Genomic DNA, 27819 nt, shown 5'->3' with positions numbered 1-27819 from the left:
AACTCACTACATTTATCAAGGAAGAAAACTCCCTTCTTGTAAATCTGCAAACTGAAAACCATACATGGAGTCACAGGAAGTGACAGCAGGAACACTCAGTCATTATTTCAATGCAAATCTATACATTAAATATACATTTCCTCTTATTCCATTTCTCCTCTGAAATAAATCAAGTTATATTCAGTTTAGGCATTTTGAAATCCAGTTAGCTAAATAAACTGTTGACAATTCAAGTGGGTAAATTTCACTTTTGGAATAGGCAGTTTGAGCTTTCGGCATTGACACCCTTTACATGAATGGAAATGAACAATCCCTTGCTCAAGAGGTACATACTTCACTGCCAGAGCACCTCCTGTGCTACAAAGAGTTGTTATTCTTGAAGAAATATGAATTCTGTCAAAAGTATAGACCAGACGAACAAAGACCAGGTGTGATAGCATAAGCCCTTGGCAGTGCAAGCCAATGGAGAAATTATTTTAGGTGCAAACTAATTTAGTCCCAATTTTTTTTTTTTTAATCAAGCATTTATGCTACTTCTGGACTTACCAACAGTGATGAAGAACTCCTGTGCTAAAACAAAATCATTCTGTGTACTACCCCAATACAAAATAAAAGAGTTAAAAAGTATATAAGATTCACAGGCATGGGTCATATCTCTTTCAACAGGCATACCTGGAAAAGCATAACTTAAAATTATTACATTTATAGGATAAAAAAATATGAATGACATTATATTAGTCAGCATGGCCATAGATTCTCAAAAATATTAACAAAGAAAAATAAGCTGGGTATCAAATTTAATAACACAAAAACTGTAATGGAAGAATAAGGAACCATAAAATATTCACTCTACATATTTTTGTGGCCCAACAACTTGCTGACAGGGCTCTACAGAGGTTCCTGTACTCTGGGTAAGACACACAGGAAAAAAACCAACCAGATATTCTCACGAGATCAGGAATTTGGCAAAAGATTTTGTACAACATCCAATCAACACAAAACAATCCTTACACAATGATTTGGCCTACTCAACTCAGCAAACTTTAAATCTATTTGATGTTAAGTTACTTGAATAGTGCCCAGAAGATGGAATGAGAAGAAAGAGAGAAAAGCAAAAAGATAAAAAATATATAGAAAGATACATATAGCTACCAACTAACTCCTGAGTTCCAAGCATATTCAGACAGAAACTCCAAGGGCAGGGTAGGATTGCTTGCCCTTGTGCCCCCGTGGGCCCTCCCCCCAGGCGGGACTGCTGGTCACTCGCTCTGGGGCTGAGTTGGGCGAGAGAGGAGCCCTGCACTGCTGTGCCCATGGTAATGACTGGAAGCTGCCAGGGGCTGGGATACAGGCTCTAGAGGCTGTGGGCAGGGCACTGTCCCACCAGGGCAAGGACTGACCTGCCCAACTTCCCCCCACAGGCATCCCAAAATGTCTTGAGAGATCAATCTTTCTAGTCTCTGACAAACAAGGTAACAAATTAATGCTAGCTTTAGTGATAAGATTATGCTCAAGACATGGGCTTGGATTTAAATTGTCACAGATATTTCTACAGTACCTTCATAAAAATATTTCCTTGTGCCAAAATATAATAAACAGTATTTTTGGACTAAGAGCATATATTTTTTGTATGGTGATAGATATATCAATTTCCATTGTATCAAATATATTCTCAAATCATCACCTGACAAACAGGTGATTATTTGTTAATTGTTTGTTAATGATGATTCTGGTGGTGATAGAAATTTATACTAGATTGATTGATAATAAGCTTATTCAATTTAAGTTATATGATATACAAGCTTATAGTTCTCTAACAACAGACATTGCTGATTTCCAAGGTCTGCCTTTATAAATATTTGGTAACATTTAATACCTCTAGTTAATGAAAACAAATTACATGGGCTACATTTTAATATTGTAAGGCACTATGAAATGTTTCAGTTAAGGTACAAGGCCTGCCTGCCTTCAAAATGTTTCCCATGAGAGTTAAATTCTACAACAAAGGTTTTGGGGCCTTTCACTGAACACTAATCAGGAAAAATAGTGAGAAAAATGAAAAGTAGAAAAAGAAAGAAATTATGATAAAAATGAAAAGATTTTTCATTTACACAGGTAAAGCCACAGCACAGATGGGAGAAATTGAAATTACTAATTTAAATTACATTAAACATTCTCCAAGATTTAAATAAAAAATAAAAAAATAGCATTATTATAACTATATAAACAGTAACTACATGGTGATTTCTTTACTGTATTTTTCCAATAATAATATGGTAAAGGACACGTTCTTACAATGGTAGGTAAACATGGTGTATACTATTTTTTTTCACATCTCAAATCGGGAGTCAAGCACAATGCCAAAAGGATCTATTAAGGTGCTTGAGTACTATAGTATGAAATCAAGAAAAGAAACAACTCTGATAAAAGATGAAGGAGTGAACTTTTACGAAGAAAGTCAGTTACAACAGTGGTCTTTGAGGGATCAAAATTTAAGAAACGTCTTGATATTATCTGAGCTGAATTTCATTGCTTATCAAGGAAAGTGAATGTATAAAAATTTTGTTTCTAGGGGAATTTAGGAATCATAAAATTATTTATGAGATAACAATGGCCTAAAAAATAAATTGAGACAAATGAAAGAAAATAAGATTTAAGCATGACCACCAAATTATAGAGTAGTGGGAAATTAAATAATCAGATTTAGATTTTTTACTTACTTTTCTTTTAACTTTTCACTGATCTTAATAGCACTTAGAAAAATCCCATAGAAACAGTAAATTGGAAAATATTCTGAGGAAATCAAAAGCAAGAGATCTTCAAGCTCAACTTCAATTAAAGAGTATGATTCCTGAATAAATATGAAGGATTTAGATAAGAGTGACTGGAGACTAAGTAAAAATTTCTGAAAGAGAACATGAATAACAAATGAGTGATTAATGTAAGGAAATAAAAATGAGATATTCAGGATTTTATCAGTACATAGCATAAGTATTCAATATAAAAGTTTTTAATAGTCTCTGCAGATAAATAAGAAAAGAAGAAAGGCTTTGTGTCTCTCATGTCCTCTTTCCAGCCGTGGCTGTCAGACAGTGCTTAGACAAGAGTAAACTGCAAACATAATTCAGATTAATGTCCTATTTTCAGCTTAGTGACTTGCTGATCTAGTCAAGATTTCTATATATTTAATGATGTGTTTCTTTCTCTAGACATGCAACTTTGTATTTCTTCTGTGCCCTTTGATGAAGAATTCCATCCTTCAGAAGAACAATCTTATTTCCTTTGTTTTGATCTGGCTTTTTTAATATAGCCTCTAATAGCTCGCTGCAAGAAATTCTGAATCCTCAAGACCTATGCACACATGTTTGTGACATTCATACCACTCTGTTGTAGCCTTTATCTCTTTTCCAGGCTTCGATATTTAGTTCTTTGCACTGGAACTGAACCATGATTATGATCATACTTCCTCCAGTTTTCAGTTCTACATTACCCTTTCAGATGCTGAGGCCATCTGTATACAGCATTCAAGATATAGATTAACAGTCTCATAATAAAGCTTTTTAATTCTGTCTTCTTTTCTAATACTTTTGAACATCTATTTCTCACTGCTACTGAGAACTACATTGGCATTGTATGGAGCAAAGCCAAATAGACATACTGTATCCAAATTTGTGCTGGTTCAGTGGTACAGAAACATCCACCTCTGTCTTTGGGAAGGTTTGAGCAGAAGTGTACACATTACTCTTTAAAATGTTAACCTACTTATCATGTACTATGGCGTGTATGATTGCTGAGTTGCAGGAGCAAAATGTGAATGCTATTAATCCTTTTACCACTGAGGGTGCGGGGACCTGCCATATATTATTGGCTATGTGTATGCCACATGCTAAATCAGGAGAGGCACTGATAGGTGGCAATCTACCTCCTTGCTCTTCCTTCTTCTTCTTCTTATAAGAGCTCTGATCTCATCTTTTTTTTGTACTTTCTGCTACAGAGTTTCAAACAAGCTTTCCTTATCAACATGATTATGGACAATTTTGGAAGTTTTGTAAGACTGTGCTGAGTCTTTTCAAGCATCTCATATTCATTCATATGTGCACTGATTCTAGCTCTTGCAGGAGTCTTACTCCATAAAGGACTAACAAGGATATTCTAGGATTCAGTCATGTCAAACAAAACCAAAACCTGTGCTAAGTAGTAATGCTGGTTTTGCATGGCCTGGTTTTTGGTAGCAGGGTGGCCACAGAGGTGGTTTCTGTGAGAAGTTGCTGGAAGCTTCCACCATGTCCAGCAGAGCTAATCCCTGATGGCTCTGAAGGTGGACAGTCTGCTGGCCAAAGCTGGGCCAACTAGAGATGGTCAGTAATGCCTCTGTTGAAGCATATGTAAGAACAAATCAAAACAAAGGTGGGGACACAGTTGTAATTTTCCAGCCAGAGTAAGAGTGAGAATATGTAAAAGAAACAACAATAGAGACATCAAGGTAGTGAAGAAGGAGGGGCAGGAGGTTCTCCAGGCATCGGAGCCAAGATTCCTGTGGTGAGGCTGTGGTGAGACCGTGGTGAAGCAGTCGTGTTCCTGCAGCTAGTGGGGATCCACAGGGAATGCAGAGATCCACCCTCAGCCTGTGGGGATCCATAGGGGAATGCAGAGATCCACCCTCAGCCTGTGGGGATCCACAGGGAATGCAGAGATCCACCCACAGCCCGTGGGGATCCACAGGGAATGCAGAGATCCACCCTCAGCCCATGGGGATCCACAGGGAATGCAGAGATCCACCCTCAGCCTGTGGGGATCCATAGGGGAATGCAGAGATCCACCCTCAGCCTGTGGGGCTCCACAGGGAATGCAGAGATCCACCCACAGCCCGTGGGGATCCACAGGGAATGCAGAGATCCACCCACAGCCCGTGGGGATCCACAGGGAATGCAGAGATCCACCCTCAGCCTGTGGGGATCCATAGGGGAATGCAGAGATCCACCCTCAGCCTGTGGGGATCCATAGGGGAATGCAGAGATCCACCCATGGGGACCCACAGGGAATGCAGAGATCCACCCACAGCCCGTGGGGGAGGTGCCCATGCTGGAGTGGGTGGAGGCCTGGAGGAGGCTGTGACCCAGTGGGAGACCTGGTGGAGGGAGAGGGCCCTTGGTTCTAGGCTGGAGCAGTTTTGGGAGGACTGTTTGCCCGTGGGACTCACACTGCAGCAGTTTTAGGTACACTGCTACTTGTGAGAGTGGACCCATGTCAGAGAGGTTCACAGAGAACCATCTCCTGTGGGAGGGACCCCACGGTTTTACAGGGGAACAACTCCTCTCCCTGAGCAATGTAAGAAAACCTCTGGTCATGAACTGACCAAACCCCCATGCCCTGTCTCCCTGTACTGTTGGCAGACAGGAGGAAGGGGCTAGGGGAAAAAAAAAGTGGTTTTAAGGGATTATTTTACTTCTCATTCTATTGCTCTATTTTGTTAGCAATAAATTCACTTTATATCTTCAGGTTGAGCCTGGTTTACCCTTGGAGTGTTTTCTGCTGGTCCTTATCTCAACTCATGCACTCTTCACTAATTTTTTTCTCCTCTCCACAGCTGTAGCAGGGGAGAGTAAAGTGCCTGGTGTTTGGCTAGCATCAAACCACTACAGTGCCTTTCTTACCAAATTAAGATAGCAATGGTAAGACAGTTTGGTGGTTAAAATAATTCAGATTGATGTTCTATTTATTTTTGATAATCAGTCAGACGGAGGTTTCACAGGGGCTTGTTTGACCCTGTCTGGATGATGTCTGGAAGGGTGCCCACCAAAGACACTCTAGCACTTCCCCTCCCCAACTGAGTAGGGGGAGAAAGTATAACAACAGATTCACAGGTCAAGATGAGGACAGGGAGAGATAATTTACGTTAACCATTACCAATCAAATCAGAGTAGGGCAATGAGAAATAAAATCAAATATTTAAAACACCTTCCTCCTACCCCTCCCTTCATCCACAATTCCATGACTGAATTCTCTCCCTCCTTTCCCCCACCAGAAGCAGGGGGGACAGGGAATGAGGAATGAGTCCTCAGGATGAGGACTCCTCACATTCTTCTCCTGCTCCAGTGTGGGGTCCGTCCCACAGGAGACAGTCTTTCATAGACTTCTCCAATCTGAGTCCTTTCCACAGGCTGTAGTTCTTCACAAACTGCTCCAATGTGCATCCCTTCTGTGGGATGCAGTCCTTCAGGAACAGATTGCTCCAGTTTGAGTCCCCTGGGGGGTCACAACTCCTGCCAGCAGATCTCTTCTTGTGTGGGCTCCTCTCTCCAGAGGTCCACAGGAGCCCACTCCAGCATGGGTTTTCCATGTGGCCATGGCCTTCTCTGGGCAACCAGCTGCTCCAGTGTGGGGTCCTCCACAGGCTGAAGGTGAATATCTTTGTGTAAAGGCTGTTCTGAGTGTACTGCTTATGTCAACCAAAATTCGGAATTCCATTCTATTTTAGGTGTACTCATTTTCACAGACCACATCACTAAATACTATACCAATCCCATAACTCCCAGAGACAGAGGTATTATAAATCCCAAGACTTGAAGACAAAAGATCATTTTTTGTCCAAGAATTTGACATACATGAAAATTGACATGACAAAGAAAGTCAAGAGGAAAAATATATAGGTAACAACAGCCTATATTGGTGTCAAGTTGATTGGCTTTTGCTTTTGACTCATTACTAATTCAAGTAGTAGTAAGAGAAGATTAAAAATAATAAGGGTGGTTTATTATGTTTTTCTTCTGGGAAAAACATTAAGGCCATAATTATGTGTAAATATGTATTGTAATGGTAGCAAGAGCGTGTGGACTGCAGCCATCAAGACAGTTGCAGTAAAGCCATCTCCCTAGATGAGTTATTCCCCAGGATTTTATGAAGACTGAGTCAATGAGAAAACATTGCAATCTTTTCTGAGTCAGCTAATGGAGAGTCATGGTATAACTGACTGTTCACTACTCTAGTAAACCATTTGTTTACATTCATATATTAAGAGTATGTGTAAGGGAAAAGAAAATTTTAGTCCTGAGATATCCATTAAATCTGTCATAACTAGGAATTTTAAAGAAATTACATTCAACTCTGGGATGAACATTGTAAATATAAGGCTATTTCTATAACCTAGATCTTAAATAAGTCACAGAATAGTGTCTATAGGAAAGATGTGGAAATTTACACTGCATGTTATTTGTGTGAGTTACTCAATTGGAAGTACTTCTAAGGAGCATTTGGCTTTTTCAGGGCAAGGGGCTACTTTGCATATTGGCATTGCAAATGTTTGAAGAATAGTGCTTAAAAGGATTAATTCTGTGGTGCACTAACAAAAACCCTGAGCAAGGCACAAACATGAAAGAGGAAGACAACAATATTTGAATACTTCTCACACAAAGTTCCTGTTGCTAAGGGAACCACTTCTTTCATCTGTACCTCTTCCAAACAGGTCTATCTCCAGGTCACTCAAATAGAGTAGATCACAATCTGGTGTCTTGTGAAATGGTAAAAGTAAGTCATATATGACTGTTACAGAGTAATTAGTGTGCTTTTTAATAATCTGCAGAAACTGTAGGAGATTCATATCTGCAACATCATTTTGAAATTCACAAAGAAACTTGTACACCAATCATTGTACTTTCATTTTGTTTGTAAGTCTTTCTACCTTTTTCTTTGTTGTGTGCCTAACCTCTACTGTCACTGTTTCAACCTATACTTTACATTTTTAAATAACAAATGCATAACATATCCTACTTTTTATAATCACTTGCTGAATTCTTCAGCTTGCTACATATTATTTTGCAAAGAAGAATAAATAAATCTGGAATAAATCTATCTCTGCATATATAGAACTCAAGGTTTGACCTGAAGAGCAAATAGATATACCAGAGTTCTGGTACAGGCACACTGACAGCATCAAGCTTCAACAAGCATTTCTGTCATCACTCTGCCTTATATAATCTCCTGGTTCACTGGAGTAGAGAAGTTCACAGAACTAGGCAATATTGTGGGTTGAGAGATCTGTCATCTCCTAGATAAGACTGAAGTCTGTGTTTATTCATATTCCTCAAACAAAACCGTAATAAACTACTCCTGTCCTTAATTTTAAACATTAAGTGCTTTGTCAAACTAGAGCGAGATAAACCTGTTACTTTGAAATTGTTTCTTGAAGAAGAAAAACAGAAGGAACAAAGAATATATCCTGCATCAAAATAAATAAATTTTAATTTCTACTTTCTCTATGTATCTGTTTTTAGTTTTTGATTGCTAGTATTGATGACACGTTGGTTGTACAGTAATAAAGGAAGACAGCCACAGTTGAAGGACATTACACGCTTTATCTAAAAAACAATGGTGCTTAAGCCAAATATTTGGTTAAAAATAAAATTTGCTTGAAATCTCAAGTTTTGGAAAATAAAAATCCTATAGTTTCTTTGCAGACTGCAAGAAAAATGATAAGTGCTTCGATAGTAATAAGCTTTTTTTTTAAGGAAAATGAGTTGTCTATTTCCCATTTCTAAATTAAACACATATGTGACATTTAGGTATGCCAAATGCCTGAAATTATGCAAGAAAGAGTAGTTTGGATTTGCCTCAGTGAAATTTCTTCTGATGCTTGATAAGACTGAGTTTGCCAAGCTCGTAGCAGGAGCTAAACTGTCAGCTGGTACCACAGCTGCCACACTCAGCACACCCGATCTTACAGCTCTTGAAACTAATCTGTCTTCCTAAGTCCTCCATCCAGTTTTACTACCACAGTAAGTAATTTGTCGTTATGCAATTCAAAACTTGTTTGTGATGGCCACAGACAGCACATGGAAGGGACAAGCCTGTCTGTCAGTGTAGAAGAGCCTTCCTCCTCCTCTACCTCCAAATTTTTTCTCAATCTCACTCTACAGAAGTTACTTAGGACAGTTGGATTTGGCATGCTGGATGCAGCCCAGACAAAGGACCTTTATTAAATCAAGCAGTTATCCCTCAATTTGATTTTTTTTTTGTATGTTGTTTCAGCAATCTCAGCAAATTATTACTCTAAATGTTACCAGTCTTAAACTTTGAATGAATATGTCTTTCAAAACTATGTGATGTCTATAAAGTTTATGGTATTTATAAAAATAATAAGGTTTGGATTTCTATTGCTCTGTAAATATTCTGAATCTTAAAATGACAGCAAACATAGCATCTAAAAAATACACTAAATTTAAAAAAATAAAGAACAGAATGACACCATATCTCAGGATAAGCAGTTCTCATTTGCTTTGCTATAGGCCTTAATAGAAGCACATGTTATGCAGAATATGCATAGGATACCATCTTTACTTAATTAGATTTAGATGCAAGAATTATCTGCAATTTTAAAGCTTTGCTTTTTTTTATCTTGTGCATTCTTATTGCAGTATTTTATATTGATTGCCATCAATTGTTCAGATTGTCTCTGAGCTCACAATAAGCTTTTTTCCTTCTTTTTTTTCTTTTTGGGTTGGTTTGTTGGTTTTTTTTTGATACCTTACTCTATGCTTTTGGTGGACTGGTACTTCTTTTTGTAATAATCTTTCATGATCATTGAAAAGAATAATTGATGGTGGTTTTTCCCAAGATACATTTAATTGAATGTCTGACAGTTTTCTATTCCTTTAAACACTTCACTTCCTCTATTTCTGAGCTTAGTCTCTGTCTTCATTTCATATATCTTGTCAGTCAAGGTTGAGGAGAAGAAATAAGTATTTGTCATCAACCTTTTAAAAAGAGGGAAGTTGTAGGGAAAGCATTTTTGGTTTGTTATACATAGTCTCTATTGGGCAAAAAGCACAAAAAAATTATTCATATATTAGATATTAGCTTTATGCAGGATCCTGATTTTTATTCATATAAATAATAAATTTAAAAATTGTAATTCAGCAGATTCCTTCATCACATATAATTCTCATGAGCAGATTTCTACAGTGTTAAGCAAAGTTAAGACGAGCATGCCTTGGCATTTTAATGATACTAAAATTCTACTGCACCGGGATGTTGGTTTGCATTCTTTTCTCCACATCCACAATGTCTATTGTATATTCACAGTATTAAAATTTAACTACTGCAGGCATCCAAACAGCAAGTACTACTTCAGCAGAAAACTGTGGATGGTTTACAACTCACCTCCTGAATGAAAAATATCTTAAAATGCTCCTTCAGATGTTTTAGTAGTAAGAAGAGAGTTTCTCATTGCTGGACAGAAATGTATTCTACATTTCCTTGAGTTTTAAAGTGGAAGTGGAGAGTAAAAGCCTTAAACATTTGTTTTGAAAATATATTTGAAATACTATTCTTGGAACATGAAATTTTATAAGGAATATCTGTTTCCAGGATCCTCTGACTTGAAGATAAATGCAGAAAAATTCTCAAAATAATTCCCAAATTTGAAAATGCATTATATCCTTTTAAGAAAATGTGTAAAATGTGTGAATTTTATATTCATATTTGTAACTGCAAATAATTTTCTTTTAAAAGGGAGGATTTTAACAAAAATTTCAAGAATTATCTAGGCAAATATATCTAGTCAACGATAATAGTGAACTAAAGAGTTCACATGTTCATAAAGCAGAATAAAAAATCACTTTATACCTAGCTGAAGGAATGGAGTTTACTTTTTTTTATACTGTGGGGTTCTTTCTATTTCTTTGGTCTGGAAGAACAGCTGTGTTTCTATAACTCTTTTGTGATTCCAAAGGCAAAATGTATGGACCCGGCCCCTGTATCTCACAGTGAGCATAAAACATACAGATGCTACATGAATCCCCTCAGTTTCTTTCAAAATAGTTGCCAAGACTTCTGCAAAATCTCACACTTTAAGTAATAATACAACAACAAAAAATAAATAATAAATTAAAATAAAACTTTGTCTTTTCACTTCATGCTGATGATGAAGTCCATCAGCAAATGGGCCCCAATGTGTTTTGCAGTTCAGTCTCTCCTTGAGTCATCTCTAACTATCTTGTGTTGGAAGCAGAACTGGTGCATGAGGTAGACTTTAAACAGCATTCCCAGCTATTCAGCCCAGCACAGCATTGTCCTGGCATCCCAATCCTGAGCATCTTGGACTGTCCTGTGGTCCTTACGCACTTGCAGCTGAACTGAAGAGCTCATCTCTGTGTTGCATTGCACCCCTTAAACACAACTTAGATTTTCATTTGGGCTCTCCCAAGTGGCTTCTCTTGTACACCTACTTAGCACTTGGCAAAGCTTTCTTCTCTGCTTTATTTTTTCTGATTGGAGGTGAATTACTGTGAAGATTCTGGCTGGAAAACTGGAATACTAACAAACTTTCCATTCAGCATTGAATAGTGTATTCCTATGAGCTTTAAAGCTATGAAATTATGTTTCATTTCTCCTTTATATCACAGTATGAGGTATTAACATCCAGTGAGGGCTAGATCCTTGCTTAAAACAAAACTTCTGTATTTTTAATTAGTTTTTATATTGGATTAGCAATTTAATAGTTTTAAATTAAATTAGTTAGCAATTTAAAAGTTCTGCAGGTTGGGACAGGCATTGTCCGCTGTGTCCCCTGGACTACCATTAAAAGTAGGCACTGAGATCTGGAATTTCATCACTTATAATGACAGTTTGGGCCTTGTTATATTTTTACATTTAGTGGATGACTACATAATGAAAAATTTGGAAAGCAATAAATTATATTGTAAAAAGGGAAGGGAAGGGAAGGGAAGGGAAGGGAAGGGAAGGGAAGGGAAGGGAAGGGAAGGGAAGGGAAGGGAAGGGAAGGGAAGGGAAGGGAAGGGAAGGGAAGGGAAGGGAAGGGAAGGGAAGGGAAGGGAAGGGAAGGGAAGGGAAGGGAAGGGAAGGGAAGGGAAGGGAAGGGAAGGGAAGGGAAGGGAAGGGAAGGGAAGGGAAGGGAGCTTCTCTCAGTTAACTGATTGATTGACTTAAAAGGGAGCATCAGACATTACTGAGGACAGCATTGACCTCAGGACTTTAAGTTCTCATTTGACACATGCATCAAAATCAGATAATGAAATTTGTGTGAGGCTGCTGTGTTGTAAATCATGTCCTTTTAGACAAATAAGCTTTTTTTTCAGAGATAGATATTATCTTCCATTTAAAAAATTCTCTTATGTTGCATAAGACAAAAGATAGATCGTTACATCAGTAGTTAAATGTCATTGCTCCATGTCTATTTTACGAAATTATTTGTCTTTCTCACATACCTTATTCCTTTTTAAGCTATATACTTAGCAATTATACTCCAGGATATGCTCTTCAATCTGTGTACCTATATTCTTCTCAGCCATAATGGGATTTAGTGTCAGAACTCAGTCATGCACTCTGCTAAATTCTGATGTCTTGTATTTCATGCAGACAAACATTTCTTTAAGTAACATTCACATCACTCAAAACAAGGGTAATGAAAATCCATATTTTGCTACTGTGCCTGTACCTTATAATGATTCCTCCTACTTACAGATATGCAATAGTGCTGTACAGCAAAGGCTAGGGCCATCATTTCCCACCTGTTTCCCATGATAGCAGGATCCCACAGCCTTCTGGTTTAAGATATATGGATATCTAACTTGACTAAGTATTCTTCAAGGGAACAATCACAGCTATGCTACCTGAAATGGAGACACCTTCTGAATTAACTCATGCTTAATGAAGAGAGCAGAAATCAGTAAAGCTCACTTTCTAGGTCTTCTTTTCATCATTGCCTGTGGAGCTTTCTGCAGATGACCTGAGGAGTAAGCAACAAATTTAAAAATCTGTCAGCTAACTCAAAAAGAAAGTTTAAAAGTGGGAATGGTCCTTTGTTCGAAAAAACAAGGAAATATGACAAAGTCCAAAGTAAAGGATGGATTTGATACACTTTGCAAAACCCGTGTATTAAAATGCAAAGTATTTTGGAGTAGGAAGGCAGAAGAGTTATGATCATATATTTATAGATTATTTTCTTTCTGAAACATGATCAGCAGAACTTAATGGGTAAATGAGGACAAAAATCTTTCTTCTTGACATAAAATTTATCAAAGATTCCTAAGCTTTAAATGCATAAAGTGCATTATTTTAATCTATCTTGATCTTTTTCTATACACAGGGCAGTCCGATCTTGTTATGGCCACTCTTGTAAATATGGGCTAAAACTAGCAAAATAATTGCATCGCATTAGATTTAAAATTAAATCAGAGTTCTGTTTCTGGTAAGTAAAATTTGTGCTTATTGCACTACCTTGAACATTTTCTCTGGAGGAAATGTTTTAGTTCATATGCTTACTTACACTTTGCTCTTAAGCAGAGCCAAACCTGAAAAATTACCAGATCAACATAAAATTCCTTTTTCCTATTCCTTTAATACATAGTGAGTGATTAGTGACAGAAATCCCTTGTAGCCACAGTTCTGTCAGAGTTTTCATCCACAGGGATTAATATTGCTCTTAAAAATTGGTGGTAACTCCTTCAGTTCACAGCACTCAAATCTCTATTAATTCCTACAAGCCAATTTATATCTAAGCCAGAAGAAAGGTATTTTTATTTCATTTCCTTTCATGTAAATTAGTTGGATATTTTCTGATTTAAAGATATTTAAAGTCATACTACTAGGCATGTCAACCACTTTGACAGAAGTGGGCAGCTTTAATCTCTACCTCACTGGGGTTCCTACATAATTTCCCATAGGAGAATACAATGAATCACTTGATCTCAGCTAGCTTAGATGAAATTCTGAGGTGGAGAATACTATATTTCACATCACTGAAATCCCTCCAGGTGATTTACTAGGCACCCCTAGCATTTTCCTGATGTTTTCTACTGGTTTAAAATTAATCTTGCCAGAAAGTAGCCAGCTATTTCAAAAAAGAAGCAATATGTTAATTTCTAATCATACTTTTATTTTTTTGCTTTACAGGGATGTCTGCTTCAAAGATAGTGGAAGAAGGTGTACAAAAAGTACAGCTTGCAAATTATAGAAATACATAAGCTTATAAGAGCTGCCAAAAACGAAAAACAGTGCAAAGATTTAAAGACACATTCCAGGATGGCAATCAATTTAAATTAAAAAAAGAGAAAATCTGTTGCAATGTGTCTTTTTGGTCAGTAGCATATTTTTAACTTCTTTTCTCAGGGATACCTTTCCAGCCCCTATTGCTCTTTAAACTCTTGTAAACTGGTCAGTAATACACATTAATTTCTCCTGATGAACTTAGATGTCTGAGTTGAGCCTTTAGATAGATTTCTTTGTTTAAATAATACATCACTTTTGGCAGTGTCAAAGGCTGAAATGTTATGGTTTATGTCTTCACAAAGAAGGACTTTTGCCTACTATAGTAAAAGTGGAAAACAAAGCTGCACCAACAAAGGGCACCCTGAATGGGCCCCTGACTGATACCCTGAACTGTGGATTAAACCACCTAACACAACCTGAAATAAGGAAAGTGACACTATTGTTCAAAGCACCTGGAAAAGCATCCCCAGCAGAGCCCAGCCCAGCACCTTTGGGGTGCAGGGCACAGCCCCAGGTTTGTCAGCTGCCAGGCTTGCACAGACCTGCACACCAAAGGGGGAGGAGGAGAGGTTTTGGGGGTGTGGCACAGTCTCGGGTCTGAGGCAGTTAACATCCACCCTCCCCTGTGCAATCCAGCCCAGGGGCTCAGGCCCCCCACCCTGGGAAAGCCACATCTATGGGACATCCACGTGAGGGATGGAAGAGGGGGTGCCATGGCCCATCAAAGACCTCACAAAGCGGTCCCCAGACCCTGCACTGCACGTGATGCAACTTGATACAACACACCTACCATGTTGCAAGGGACGGTGTCAAACCTGCTCCCCTCAATGCATATCAATCCATTGGATTCTATACTTTTCACTGGGGGATCCGCACTACCAAGAAGACCAGAGAGAGGGAAGCAAAGACACGTTGTTGGAACTCATGGAGGGTAGTATGTTTCTACGTAAACTCTGTCACTCTCCCTGTCCCCCCTCAACACACCTCTTTTTTCTACTTCTTTCTTTCTTTTCTCTTTATCTTTGCCTCTTTTGCTAATAAATAAAATATTTTTTTTTTGTATCAGCATCTAACCTCATTTGGTTTTAATCATATGTTTTGGATATATTCAAACCTTTGAGGGTTTGATCCACTTTATTCACAGTGAGTTCCTTTTGGTCTAATATGCTTAGAATGGATCGCAACAGGCAGCTTTCTTTATTCATTGCAATTCCCACAAGAGCTTCACTAAGTTTTTTTTTTTACTGAGAATCTTGAAAAAAGTGCAAACAATATTATAAAGAGCCTTTTGTTGTTTTTGTTATTATTACTTTCCTAGGCTACCCCTAATGTAAAAAAGCAGCCAGAAACCAAAATATTTGCACAAGTAATTTTAATAGTCTGGACAATGTCCAGTCAGGAAAGTAAGGTTGTAATCTAGTATTAAGGTGCCTAGAGCTTGCTGATCAGCAAATACTGTGAAGGAGATGTGAAAAAGCTACAGGTGAAGTGTTTGTTCTCTCCATCTATGTAGAGAGATCAATAAGTTTTGTCTACCTGGACTTTAGTAAAGCTTTTGATATCATTTCTCACAGTTTTCTCTTGGAGAAACTAGCTGCTCATGGCGTGGATGGCTGCACTCTTCCCTGAGCAAAAAACTCTGGGTGGCTGGGCCTAGAGAGTGGTGGTGGATGGAATTACATCCAGCTGGTAGCAGGTCCTAAGTGATGTTCCCCAGGGGCGTAGTACTGGGGCCAGTTTAATATCTTTATCAATGACCTAGATGAGGGGATTGAGTGGACCCTCAGTCAGTTTTCAGGTGACACTTCATTGTGTGGGAGTACTGATCTGCTGGAGAGTACCAAGGCTCTGAAGAGGGATCTTCAAAGACTGGATTGATGGTCCAAGGCCAGTTATATGAGGTTCAATAAGGCCATGTGCTGGGTCCAGCACTAGAGTCAAAACAGCCCCATGCAGGGCTACAGGCTGGGTGAAGAGTGGTTGGAAAACTGCCCAAAGGAAAAGACCTGGGAGTGTTGGTTGGCAGCTGGCTGAACATGCCTAACAAGACATCCAGATGGGAGACACGTGCGTGGGAAGGGTGAACTATGCAGTGGATGAGGAATTGTCTGGATGGATATAGGCAGAGTTGTGATCAAGAGCTCTATGACCAGGTGGAGGATAGTGATGAGTCATATTCCTCAAGGCCCTTGTCTTGGGACTGTTGCTCTTCACTGTCTTTATCAACGATACAGTGAGATCCAGTGCACACTCAGCAAGTTTGGAGATGACAAGAAGCTGAGCGGTTCATTTGACACAACAGAAGGAATTCCAGCCAGGGGGACCTGGACAGTCTTAGGAAGTGGGTGCATGAGAACCTCATGATGTTCAACAACTGCAAGGTTCTACATATGGATCAGGACAATCCCAGGCATGAGTACAGACTGGGAGAAGTCATGTAGAGCAGCACTGTGGAGAGGGGTGGGGTTGGACTCCAGAGGCCCCTTCCAATTGCAGATTTTCTTTAAATCTATTATTGCTGATGCAGTCAAGATGACGCATGAAAAGACTGCAAAAGTGCTGATATTGTGGTTGTAAGACAGCAACCCTCAATAAATTGGACTAAGGTCAGTCCCTAGAAAAATAAGATAAAGATGACAGAACTCAGATGATAAAAAAGTCAGGTTCTAGAAGGTAGTTAAGTACAGATCACTAAAGGTTTATATAAGCTACGTTTTGTCTAATGAGCTGAATTTCATTTTTTTATTTAGTCACAGGTTTGATTATGGGGCAGCTGAACACCACATAAGTGTTCCCTTACTACCCCACTTCCCAGGTGCAATTGGAAAAAAAAGCAAAATTTGTGGGTTGAAAGAAAGTTTAATGAGACAGAAAAGGAAAAAAATATAATAGCAAGTAAAAATATTAGAACATACAAAAAAATGATACACAATTTTTTTGGTGGGATGAGGAAAGGCCTTGACTCTGTGTGAGCCCTGCTCACCAGTCCCAAAAACATCAGTGCGTTATCAGTATTATTCTCATCCTAAATCCCAAACATAGCATTGTACCAGCTATTGGGAAGATAATTATCCAAGCTGAAACCAGACCACTGTTTTGATTTCTTTGGATTTGTTTTGTGTATAGCATTCTATACAGTTTGACACAACATGCTGAGGGGGAAAGAACCATGTATATTAAATCACTGTGGTTTGTATTAAATGGATTAAAAAGGGGTTAGATTGTGATGTTAAAATAAAGTGACATTAAAGACAAATCAGTTCTTCTATTCACAATGATAGCTTAAAACCTCGTGGCGAAATACATATAAATGAGGACAGACAGTTCACATTGCTTTTTAACATAGGGGTTGATAACAGAGGCTTTAAGAAAAAAAATATAGGTTAAACACACAGAAATAAATTATATATTCAGGTTATTTTATTATTATAATTTATAAACCCCTGTAGAAAGTTTAGTCTTTTAAATTACTACATAGCATATTACTTAGAACACATACAGTAAGAGCATTTTAGATGGACCCAGCTACCTGGCAGCTATATGATAGCAAATGACAGAATGAAATGCAGTAATGGAGTTATTTCTATGAGGGAGGTTATTTTAGAGGAATCAAAATTAGGCCTAAGACTATTCATAATTTTAATCAATTATCTAGAAATAAACACAAAATTGCTGCTGAAAAAACCCTCAAGATATCACATCTAAAATTTCTGCAGAGTTAAACAGTGGTGAGGATAAAATATATTAGGATCTTTAAGACAGGAAAATGCATAGGTATTTGTAAAGAAATAAAGACAGAAAGATCACTAAATTTTTGAGAAGTAGCTCTGGGGAGAATCCGCATCTGTGAAATATTTGTAGCTGTAACCTGTCATGTAAATCTTAAACAGATCTCTGCTTTCCTCACAAAAACAAATCTGAGAATTGTCTCAATGAATAGCATCTTCCTACTTTCAGATCTAGTAGCAAAAATTATAGAAAGACATAATGACTTCCATGGGAAGCTGCACAAATTGAAATATATATGACAATAGTTTTTTTTAGGAAATAAATTGTCAGCTATTTAAAACTGGGTAGTAATGGCAGTTGTAACAGAATACTAATTAACATAGACTCCATTAATAAAGACTTTAATCTGAAAACAGGTATTTTCCAAGTAAAGTTTAAAAATTCAATTTAAAAAGTTTATGCTACTGGGCAGTACACAGAGAGGATGCAATCTGGTAGACTATTATGTAGAGAATGAGCTAAGAAGTTCCATTCATTTCTTCTGGCCTTAGCTGACATACATACAGATAAACTGAGAAGATCTAGCTTACCTTATCTTTTTTTGTTCTTTTTTTTTTTAATCTTTTTGACATCATTGTGTTTTACTCACTTGTACAACAAGTTAGAGCAGAAGCCCAAGAGGGTCAAGGACTTCAGATGAATTTTGGAATATCATCTTGCAGCCAATGTGGAAATACCACTGCCAGTGATCCAGAAAGAAAAATCTCCAGAGTGCCTTGCCAGTGATGAAAATACTCAAAAGTTCTGGTTCCAAGTATTGTAAGATTATGCTGACACCCTACTAGTAGTCTTTTATTTGGAAGATTATACAATGCTATTGGTGAAAGTTAAAAAAATATGGGACTTGGCATCTTCAGGCCTGAGTACTTGAACCAGTCTTTTAACAGTTCACAAAGGAACTAAATGGTGATCTTAGAAAAGGCAAGCTTACTCAGAAAAATTCTGAAAGAGGGAAGTTTTTCTTACAGTGTGTAGTACATAACTAACATTCGCTTTTCTTTCTTTAATTTGTAAAATAATGTGAAATTAAGGTACTCAGGGCCTTTTTTTTTTCCTCAGTGTTTTTCCCCTGTTATTGATTAGTTAACTTTTTGACTGATTTTATCTAATTGAAGAAAATAATTATGTATTAGCTTCTAAAGAAAGTAGAACCAGATACATTTTCCTCCCAAGTGCCCACATAATCCTTGTCTTCATTCTGTTCTTTTAATGTTTTCATGTTATTATGTTCAGGGACTAGAACAAAAGAGTGTAAATGAGATTATATAGTCACTTAGGACCCTGCTGTCTTCAACAGCTTTTGCATCAGGACTAGCCCCTCAAAATTTACAAATAAATTTACTAATAAATTCAAGGAAGACAGCAGAATGGATAATTTAGGTTCAGTAATGATAGAATATTCTTTGCATCTCAGAAAATAAAGGAGAAAATAAAGGAGAAAGAGAAAAAAATTATGTCCATCACAGAATCATTGTGTTTGATATTGGAAGGGACCATCTAGTCCAACCCTCAACTTTTCAGTATCTTGAAGGATGGAAACTCCACAACCTCTCTGGGCAACCTGTGCTTTTTCACACAGTGAAAAAGTATTTCCTGATGTTCAGATGGTACCTGCTGTGTTTTAGTTTGTGCCCATTTCCTCTGGTCCTGTCATTTGCACAGCTAAAAGAGCCTTGCTCCATCTTCCTCCTTTGTGTATTGGCATACACTGACAAAATTCATCCTTAGCATTCCCTTCCTTTCACTGAACATTCTGAGTCTTGAAGACTCTCCTCACAGGAAAGATGTTCTGGTCCAGTCCTTGTAACATTGTGGCCCTTTCTTAGAGTCTTTCCAGCATGTTCCTATCTCTGTTGTACTCTGGAGCTTTGAACTGAACACAGTACTCAAAGTGTGCCTCCCTGGTGCTCACTAGAGAGGAAGCATCACCTTTCTCAACCTGCTGGCAATACTTTGTCTATTGCAGTCCAGGATGCCATTTCTCTATTTTTGCTGCAAGAAAACATTTCTGATTTATGTCTTTGTGTCCATCAGAACCCGTAGGCCCTTTTCTGCAAAGCTGCTTTTCAGCCTGTTGGACCTCAGGTTATATTGGTGCCTGGTATTGCCCCTTACCAGGTGCAGGAGTTTGCACTTCTCTTTGTTAAATTACCTGAGGATCTGCCATCCTATTTCTCCAGCCCTGCACAACAGAGAGTTACTCTGGCACGTCAGCCATAACTCCCAGTTTTGTACTCTTAGCAAAGTTCCTGAGCATACACTCTATCTCATCACCAAGATCATTAAATTTCAATAGGGTAGGTACTCAATATTGATTCTTAGGGTACACTATTGGCCTCCAACTAAATTTCTTTCTAGTGATCTTTGCTCTCTGGGCACAGCTATTCAGCCTGTTTTCGGTTCACTGTCTTCTCATCTCACCCACAGGACCTCTCTGTGAGAACCTTATGAGAGACAATGCCAAAAGCCTTACTGTTTAAAAATATTTATGGAACCTCCCTCATTGATTATATTTAAGGAAATGCCTATTCCTACAGGAAAAAAATTGTCTGTTGGAGTTTGGAACACTTATGTGCCATAACTCTGATTTGCAAAGTGCAACCTTCCTTCTCCTTCAACACTGGGATTCCAGATAAAAATAATTCATTTCGTATTTACTGTATTTACATATATTTACATGCATGGCTAATACAATGATTTCACTTTCTTCTCTTTTGCCTCATTCATATGAAAAAACTACATCTCAGGACTCTGAAAGTACATAACTGTTCTTACTAAATCTAATTACTATAAATCATGTGTTGGACTTGGTAAAAACTAAAGATCACTTTAAAATAATCAACTCTTGAGTCCTGTTCTACAACTACTTTCAGGATGCTTTTCCTTTCTAATTTTTGTTTGGAGCATTTCCAGCTGTCAACAAACAACACAAGCAATGTCAGCCATATGGTTTGGAAAGGCTTGAAGCTTGGATGGAGAAAGTCTCCCATACCTACTTTTGTGTACTAACACCTGACTGGGAAAAGCACTTTAAAAAACAGGTAATATCAGTAACAGAGACAGATCCATTTTTCCTTAGTTTATTTTAAGAAACTTTGAAATCTCCAGGTCTTCCAAGTTATTTCTGCTGTTTCCATATGATCATGTAAGTGTTCCAGACAGAATGACTGTTCTGATTCAGAGATTGCTTAAAGCCTAGGCTCATTTCTTTTTGATAGCAGCCTTGCAGTTTCATCCATGCCCTGGTCACTTCATGACTAAAGCCATATGAACAGAAGAAAAGGGCTACATCTTTCTGGTACCAGATGTAGTGCATCATTTGATGAGCAGTGCTTTTTCTTTATGAAATCATATTAGGTGTGTGCTCTGTCATCCACATTAGCTGCTCCTGGATCTGTCATATCAATATTACAGTTTGGGTTTAGATATGTAAGTGCTGGAGACCAACACATTCAAGAGTCTTACCTTTCATCATCTGCTGCATCTCTGCAATCCTGAGATGAGATAAAGCTCACTGAACTTCAGTAAATATAAGAAAAAGAAGATGGTTTCTTTTTTGTTACCATTTCTCTGTTGCTGGTATTGTTTCCTGTCTTTATTTGTAACATCTGGAATCTGCTTCCTTTTTTTCAGTGTAGACCATGAAATCAAGCATATTTTGAATATGCTTACTAAAACGCAGCAGTTAGTTAAAGTTTGACAACAATAATATAGACATTATTGGAGAATAATTATTTTTGCTATATTTCTGTGTTGTTATGATCCTTGTTGTGACTGACACTGGCTGCATAATTGCATTAATTTGCTACTGATGTGATTGTATCCAGATACTAGATGTTTGGTTTTCATTTTAGGGCTGAAAAATTCAGTTTAACAAATAGATGGATAAAGAATTAAGCATGTAAACATTTTCCATAGACAGTAAAACATAGTTAAGTACCAATTTAAAATTCATAGTACAGTATGTTCTTTTATGTTTAGCTTCATAATGACTAATTGCTTAATCCTTTTTGCTGCTCCAATAATTTTTCTGATTTTATTGTAAATTCAACATTAACATATCATATCTGTAATAATTTCACAGTTTTATTTAAGGTCTTTTCTTCTAAATTTACCACATCTAATATATTGTCTAGAATGAGAAGAAACTGATTGTCATTTGCATTACTTTCATTTCTGAAGTAATTGGCAGAAACAAAATATACATCTTTTACTTCAAATTATTTAAATCATCAGCTGTGAAATTAGTGCTTTTTATCAATCTATTATCTTGAATAACTTTTCTTTTGGAAGCAAATAAAAACCCATTTGAAAGAACTTTTTAAAAATACACATCAAAATATGTGTTTCTGTAATTAAAGCTAAGGGAAGAAAGATATTCCTATGAGCACCTTTAGTTCACTGACTTGGATCAAATGAACACTGTTTTAGGAAATAATCTGCAGCTCAAGTAAATAATAGTTATGTTCTCAGTATTATGATATATTTCTATTACTGTGGTATCTTGAATCTTAGGCAGAATCACGGTGGAGTTTACTTAAATTTTGTAAAAATTCTTGATAACAAAAAGACTTTAGGAAATTTTCATGTCTTAGAAAATAGGTAAGTGTATGAGACTGGGAATTTCATAATACAGCAATTTTTATTTTTGGTTTAGAAGCTGCTGTCTGTAATCCTATAAAACTCCCATGACTTTCAAACAGGGACTTCACTGAGTTAAAAGACACTATAATTTTAATCCTTCAGGTTTAATCAACTTGTCTTAATCAACTTGTAGAGAGTACTTAGTCTGAAACCGAATTTTCTTCTAGAAACTCATTAGATTCTATTTTCTGGTTTTACAGTATTAGAGGAAAGTGTGAGTACCTTGAACAGTTTGTCCACAGGTCATGAGAGGCACACTAAGTAAAGGAAGTTTCATTCTCTTCCTATGTCTCACATCACATAGATACACCTCACAATGCCATTAGGAGACTCTCCTCTTTCATTGTATTTGCAATAGGAAAAGATGCTAAAGGAACTACAAATTGTAAAGAATACAGACAGTTAGGAAGTTTGACATTTTTCAAACAATAACTTCAAGGATTCAGGTCACAGCAAAACATCACCATTGTGTGTCACCAAACAATTGCAAGAAGAGGCTGTACTTGTCGAAGACAGGAAGAAAAGTCTAAGAGTTTATTTGAAATGCCACAAGGTAATTGCTGGTATTTTTCAGGAAGCACTGCAAGATAAAGGTGGCCCATAAATGATAAATTTAAGAGATATTTTCAAAAAGTCACTAGTTAAATTTCCAGCCCTTATGGATACAATGGGATTTTGGGTTAAAAATTTTTGAGAGCCTTATTTTTTTTGCTCCAGTTTTCCCATTACAGAAAAAAAATCTGAAAATGGCAATTCCTGGCATTTGTCTATTTTTAAAAACTTTAAGAAAAAATTCAACACAAGATCATAATGCAAAGCTAAATTTTATCCTTATCAGTGGATATTCACTCTTCATAATGATGATGATCAAGTACTACCTTTGTTTGTCTGCTGCTTGCAGGGTGACTACAGAAAATCAGTCAAGCCAGATAAGAAAGACCCACACATCCGTTCCTCCCTCCATTGTTTGTGCACTCTGCATTCTTCAGGCATAACAAAAAGATCAATATGTTCGTCACATTTTAGTTTCTGCCTGCTATTCCCAGGCATTTTCTCCAGGGCCCTATGTTGCATCTTCCCTATTGTTTTATTGAATTTATAATATTTTTTTATTTGCTTTCTATTACAGCACAGATAATAAAAATGCATAACATGATACTGGGCATATATAAAGAGCACAAACACTGAGTGAGAATACCAAGTGGTTTTTTGCCTCACAAGAAGGAATGGATGATGGGAAATATGATCTATAAACTCTCATGAGGCAGCAAGTAAACAGGAATCGCAATTAGGGTTCAATGCTGGATATTGATAGTTCTCTCAGGCTTTGTTTCTTCATGAAATCAGTGAATGAAATTCATTAAGTATTTTTAGTTTCTGCTGTGTGCTGGGTTGCCATGTCCCAGTAGGTATCCTATTATATCTAGGGACAGGGAATGCTCTCCACTGAAGTTATAATTGCCATTATCATAAGATACACCAAACCCAGAGAGACCAGGAATCACAACCATCTCTGGAGCTTAGGAACCTAACTTTGCTCTCTTGGAGTCCAGAGTCTGGGTGCATCAACCTGTAAGAAAAAAAACACAAAAACAAAAGCTGTCTAAAGAAGGAAGAAACAATCTGCTGTACCATTCCTTTCACAAGTCCCTGGTAGCTGTATCATTCAAGCAGAGACTGGAAATTTTTTGCCAATTTCATTCTCACATTGAGCAGTTTCAAATTTTATGTCTTGAATTAAGAAACTTGGTGTAAGAAACTCAAAGTTGAAATATCTTTCACCTTGAATTTTTTAATGGAAATTATTTTTGACTACGAATGCTTTAATGAGCAGGCTAACATGTAAGATGTGATGGTGATTGTTCTTCTTCAAAAAGTGAGTGCATCACATTTCATGATGGATGTAGAAACACCAGAGAGTTAAATCAGCTTATAATTGTCACAATGGTCTCTTGGGTCTTTGAGAAATATCATGTCTTCTCCCAAACTCACTTTGTATTTAATGCTACACTTTATAAAAGTCATGAACAGTCCCAGAAGCAGAAAACAAGTCTCCTCTCTTCTGGCATGTGTACATAGCCCATTTCTTCTCTTTTCCATTTTATACCTTGACACCTAGGCAATAGGAAACAGATTTAAATCCTGTCAGATGTAAGAGGAAATCAAACACGGATCATCCATTCTTGCCAAATGCCCCCAGTATAAGTCTGTTACTGGAAATGGCAGGTGAAATAACCATCACTGTTTTCCTTATGGCACAGCAAATTTTTCTCCATATTATGCCATGTTTTTAAGCTGTAATAATTCTTGTTCTGTTAAACTCAGATTCTTGTGTTTGGAAATAAGGTGCTAAGAACTGCTAGGACTTAGCTGTTTAGGTTCCTCTGTTCTAGATTGCAAGTAATTTCTTTCTCAGACTGATGATCTTTAAAATCACTTATTCACCAGCTGTCATCCTGAGTCTAGGGAGCTTGGGCAGGGCACGTCTGTGTGTTTATTTTAATTTTGGAGGTATCTGTTATCTAGTAGACCAAAGTACAAAACATGATGTAATTTGTGTACCACTAAAACCTGCTGGCATATTTTATTCTGTTTGGAGTTGAAACTTCCAAGTAAATAGTTTCAGGTCATCGTTTCAATGTAGAGTATCACGTTCTGATCCCACAGTCACTGATATCTATCTAATTCCTCCTCTTGATGTCAATAAGCCATGATTTAGACGATTAATATAATTTTTAAATAATTATTCAATATTTTGGCTAAATAAAGAGAATTATTATTTCAGTTATGATATGATTTAATAAAAAATTAGTAAAAATTGATATTTTTTTTACATTTTTATTTTCATTAGTTGTAATTATCTTGATCAAATGGCTTCACTGTCCAAGTAATCAGTAAAACCCACTGCACAGACTCTCTTGGGACAAACAGGAGCAAACTTCAAATGTCTCATATGGGTGCTCTCCACAATATTTACTGCCATGAAGGGTGTTTGAAGTTTCTGTTTGCTTGTTTTAAAATTCTGACACAGAACAAGTCCATTGTACTGAAGAACTATTCTCTCTTGTTTTGAGGAATGAAGGAAAAGCATATAAATTTTAGGTCATTGTCCTGCAGAACACCCTTGAGGCCACCTAAGCTGATCATTTGCAAGGGGCAGGAGCTCAATGCCTCTTAAGAAACAGATGTGTATTGCCCAAAAGAGGACTGTAAAAAATAAATTAATAGGTTTATCTCCTGGTTTAGAAAATATTGTTGGATATTCTCACTGGCATGCTCAAATCCTTGATATATGTGCATAGAATTGGTATTTTTATTATTTTTATGGTTTTTATTTTGATTAAATTCAAAACATTAGAACCATCCATGCAGAAACCTTAATCTGAAACAGAAACACTTTGAGATAGAGCCCCTTCAGATAGCAGTCTTAAAAAGTGGCATCAGAATAAGTTTGTAATTATATGGAATGCTTCAAAGTAAAGCTGAATCTACTATGAAGCAGGAAAATAAATTAAAATACCGAAAATCTTTAGGAGAGGAAACATACATGCACTGGGGAGTCCTGAAATAAAAATAATCTTTAATGGCTTGCAGTTCTGTATCTGACAATTGGATGTGTTTCTGAAGATTCTAGCTCATGGAGGACTTAAAATAACAGTATATGTTTGTTACTGCTTGAATATTAGGATGAGGAAGAAGGTAGTAAGGGAATTACAAAGATTTAAGCTACACCTGAGAATTGCTAATAAATGGAGTTTTGTTTTACCTGCTTCTGTTCTACTTCTTTCAATTATTATTATCTTTTTGTCTTTATAATTTTAAAAAAACCAAAACAGATGGTACCCTTTCTCAGGGCACATCATATTACAAGTCGCACCAGCTTCAGAGCACACCACCAAACCAGAACTGTCTCATGTATATTTTGGCATAGCTTTGCCGTCAGAATTAGCTACAAAACTATCAGCAAGCTCATTAGTATTTATCCTGCACCTGTATGAAATATTTTTTTTTCTAGCAATGATGGGTAATTAGTCTTCCATTATCAACCTAATACAAGATTTATATCATTGTGAATACAAGAACAACATTTCTGTGGCTGTATTCTAGCATAGGCCTTTCTAAAATAAGAATCAGTTGTATATACTGTTATAGGATAAACAGTGTTTCTTACATGTGCAAGCTAATAAGGGTATTTCTAAATTCGCAGGACCACAGAACCTTTGGACACCTCTAATCTAAATTCCTGCTTGAAGCTGGGTCAGCTATGAGGTTAGACCAGGCTGGTCAGGTTTTGAATCTCAAAATTCTCTAGCTGCAGAGACTGCACAGTCTCTGAGCTGCTCACTCTCCACAGCTGGCTTTTCTTATGGTGAAAATGGCTTTCCTTACATCAAGCCTTGCTTGCCAATGTTGACCTTGTTCTCTGTCGCAGCTTTGAGGTCTTGTTCAGCATTCAGCCAGTCATGCCCCAACTGGTATCAGTTGCTCCTCTTTCCCAGGCAAAGGACTTTTACATTTGCCATTTACTGAATTTCCAGAAGTTCCTGTTGGCCCATTCCTCCAGTCTGGCTAGGTCCCCTTGGATGGCAGCTCTGCCATTGAGCAGAGCCAGTTCCCTCAGATTTGGCAGCTTAAGAGGGGGACTCTGTGTTTCTTTGGAGCTATTGAGGAAGATCTTAACAGGGCAGGTCTCAGGACAAAGCCTTCTATTGTCTGATTTCCTACCAAGCTCCAGACAGAATACAGCTGATTAATCATGAGCCTCTGCAGGTTATTTTGTTCCTTCATTTAGAGTCCACCCTTCCAGACTCTAAAACATCCTAACTCAGGTACAAGAAGGAGGAGGAGGAGGTTATTCCTGCCTTGAAGATCTTCCTCAGGGAAGTGAGCTTTTAGAGCCATCAGGGCAGATCAGAAAAGAGCCACAGCAGAGAAGTGGTCAACCTGAGGAACTGCTAACAGCAGCAGGCAACAGGTATATTAGCCAGGAGGCAAGGAATTTTCTGAGCATAGAGAAGATTGGGAATGAACTGAAGGGAGTCTGATAGTGTGCTAATGAGTACAGGTGAAATATGGCTCAGAGAATTAATTAAATTTTGTTTGGTGTAAAGCTGTATAACTTTCATTTTTATTATAAAGCAATAAAAATGTGTAAAAATCACCAACATAGATTTTAATTTTTAGATCGATAAGAACTTAGTTTCAAATAAGTGTAATATAAACAAATGGATTGCTGTGATTCATATTCCTAAAGAAAGGTTTATGAATATAAATTAATAAGTTAGACGAGTTGCTATTTTTTACCAAAAATCAGTAACATTTGGGCCAATTCAAAGAACCTGAAGTTTTAGTCTGTATGCCAACCCAGGTGTTCTTCAAGTT

This window comes from Molothrus ater, chromosome 3 (assembly GCF_012460135.2).
Source record: "Molothrus ater isolate BHLD 08-10-18 breed brown headed cowbird chromosome 3, BPBGC_Mater_1.1, whole genome shotgun sequence".
NCBI lineage: Eukaryota > Metazoa > Chordata > Aves > Passeriformes > Icteridae > Molothrus > Molothrus ater.
Note: the sequence above shows the minus strand (reverse complement) of the source record.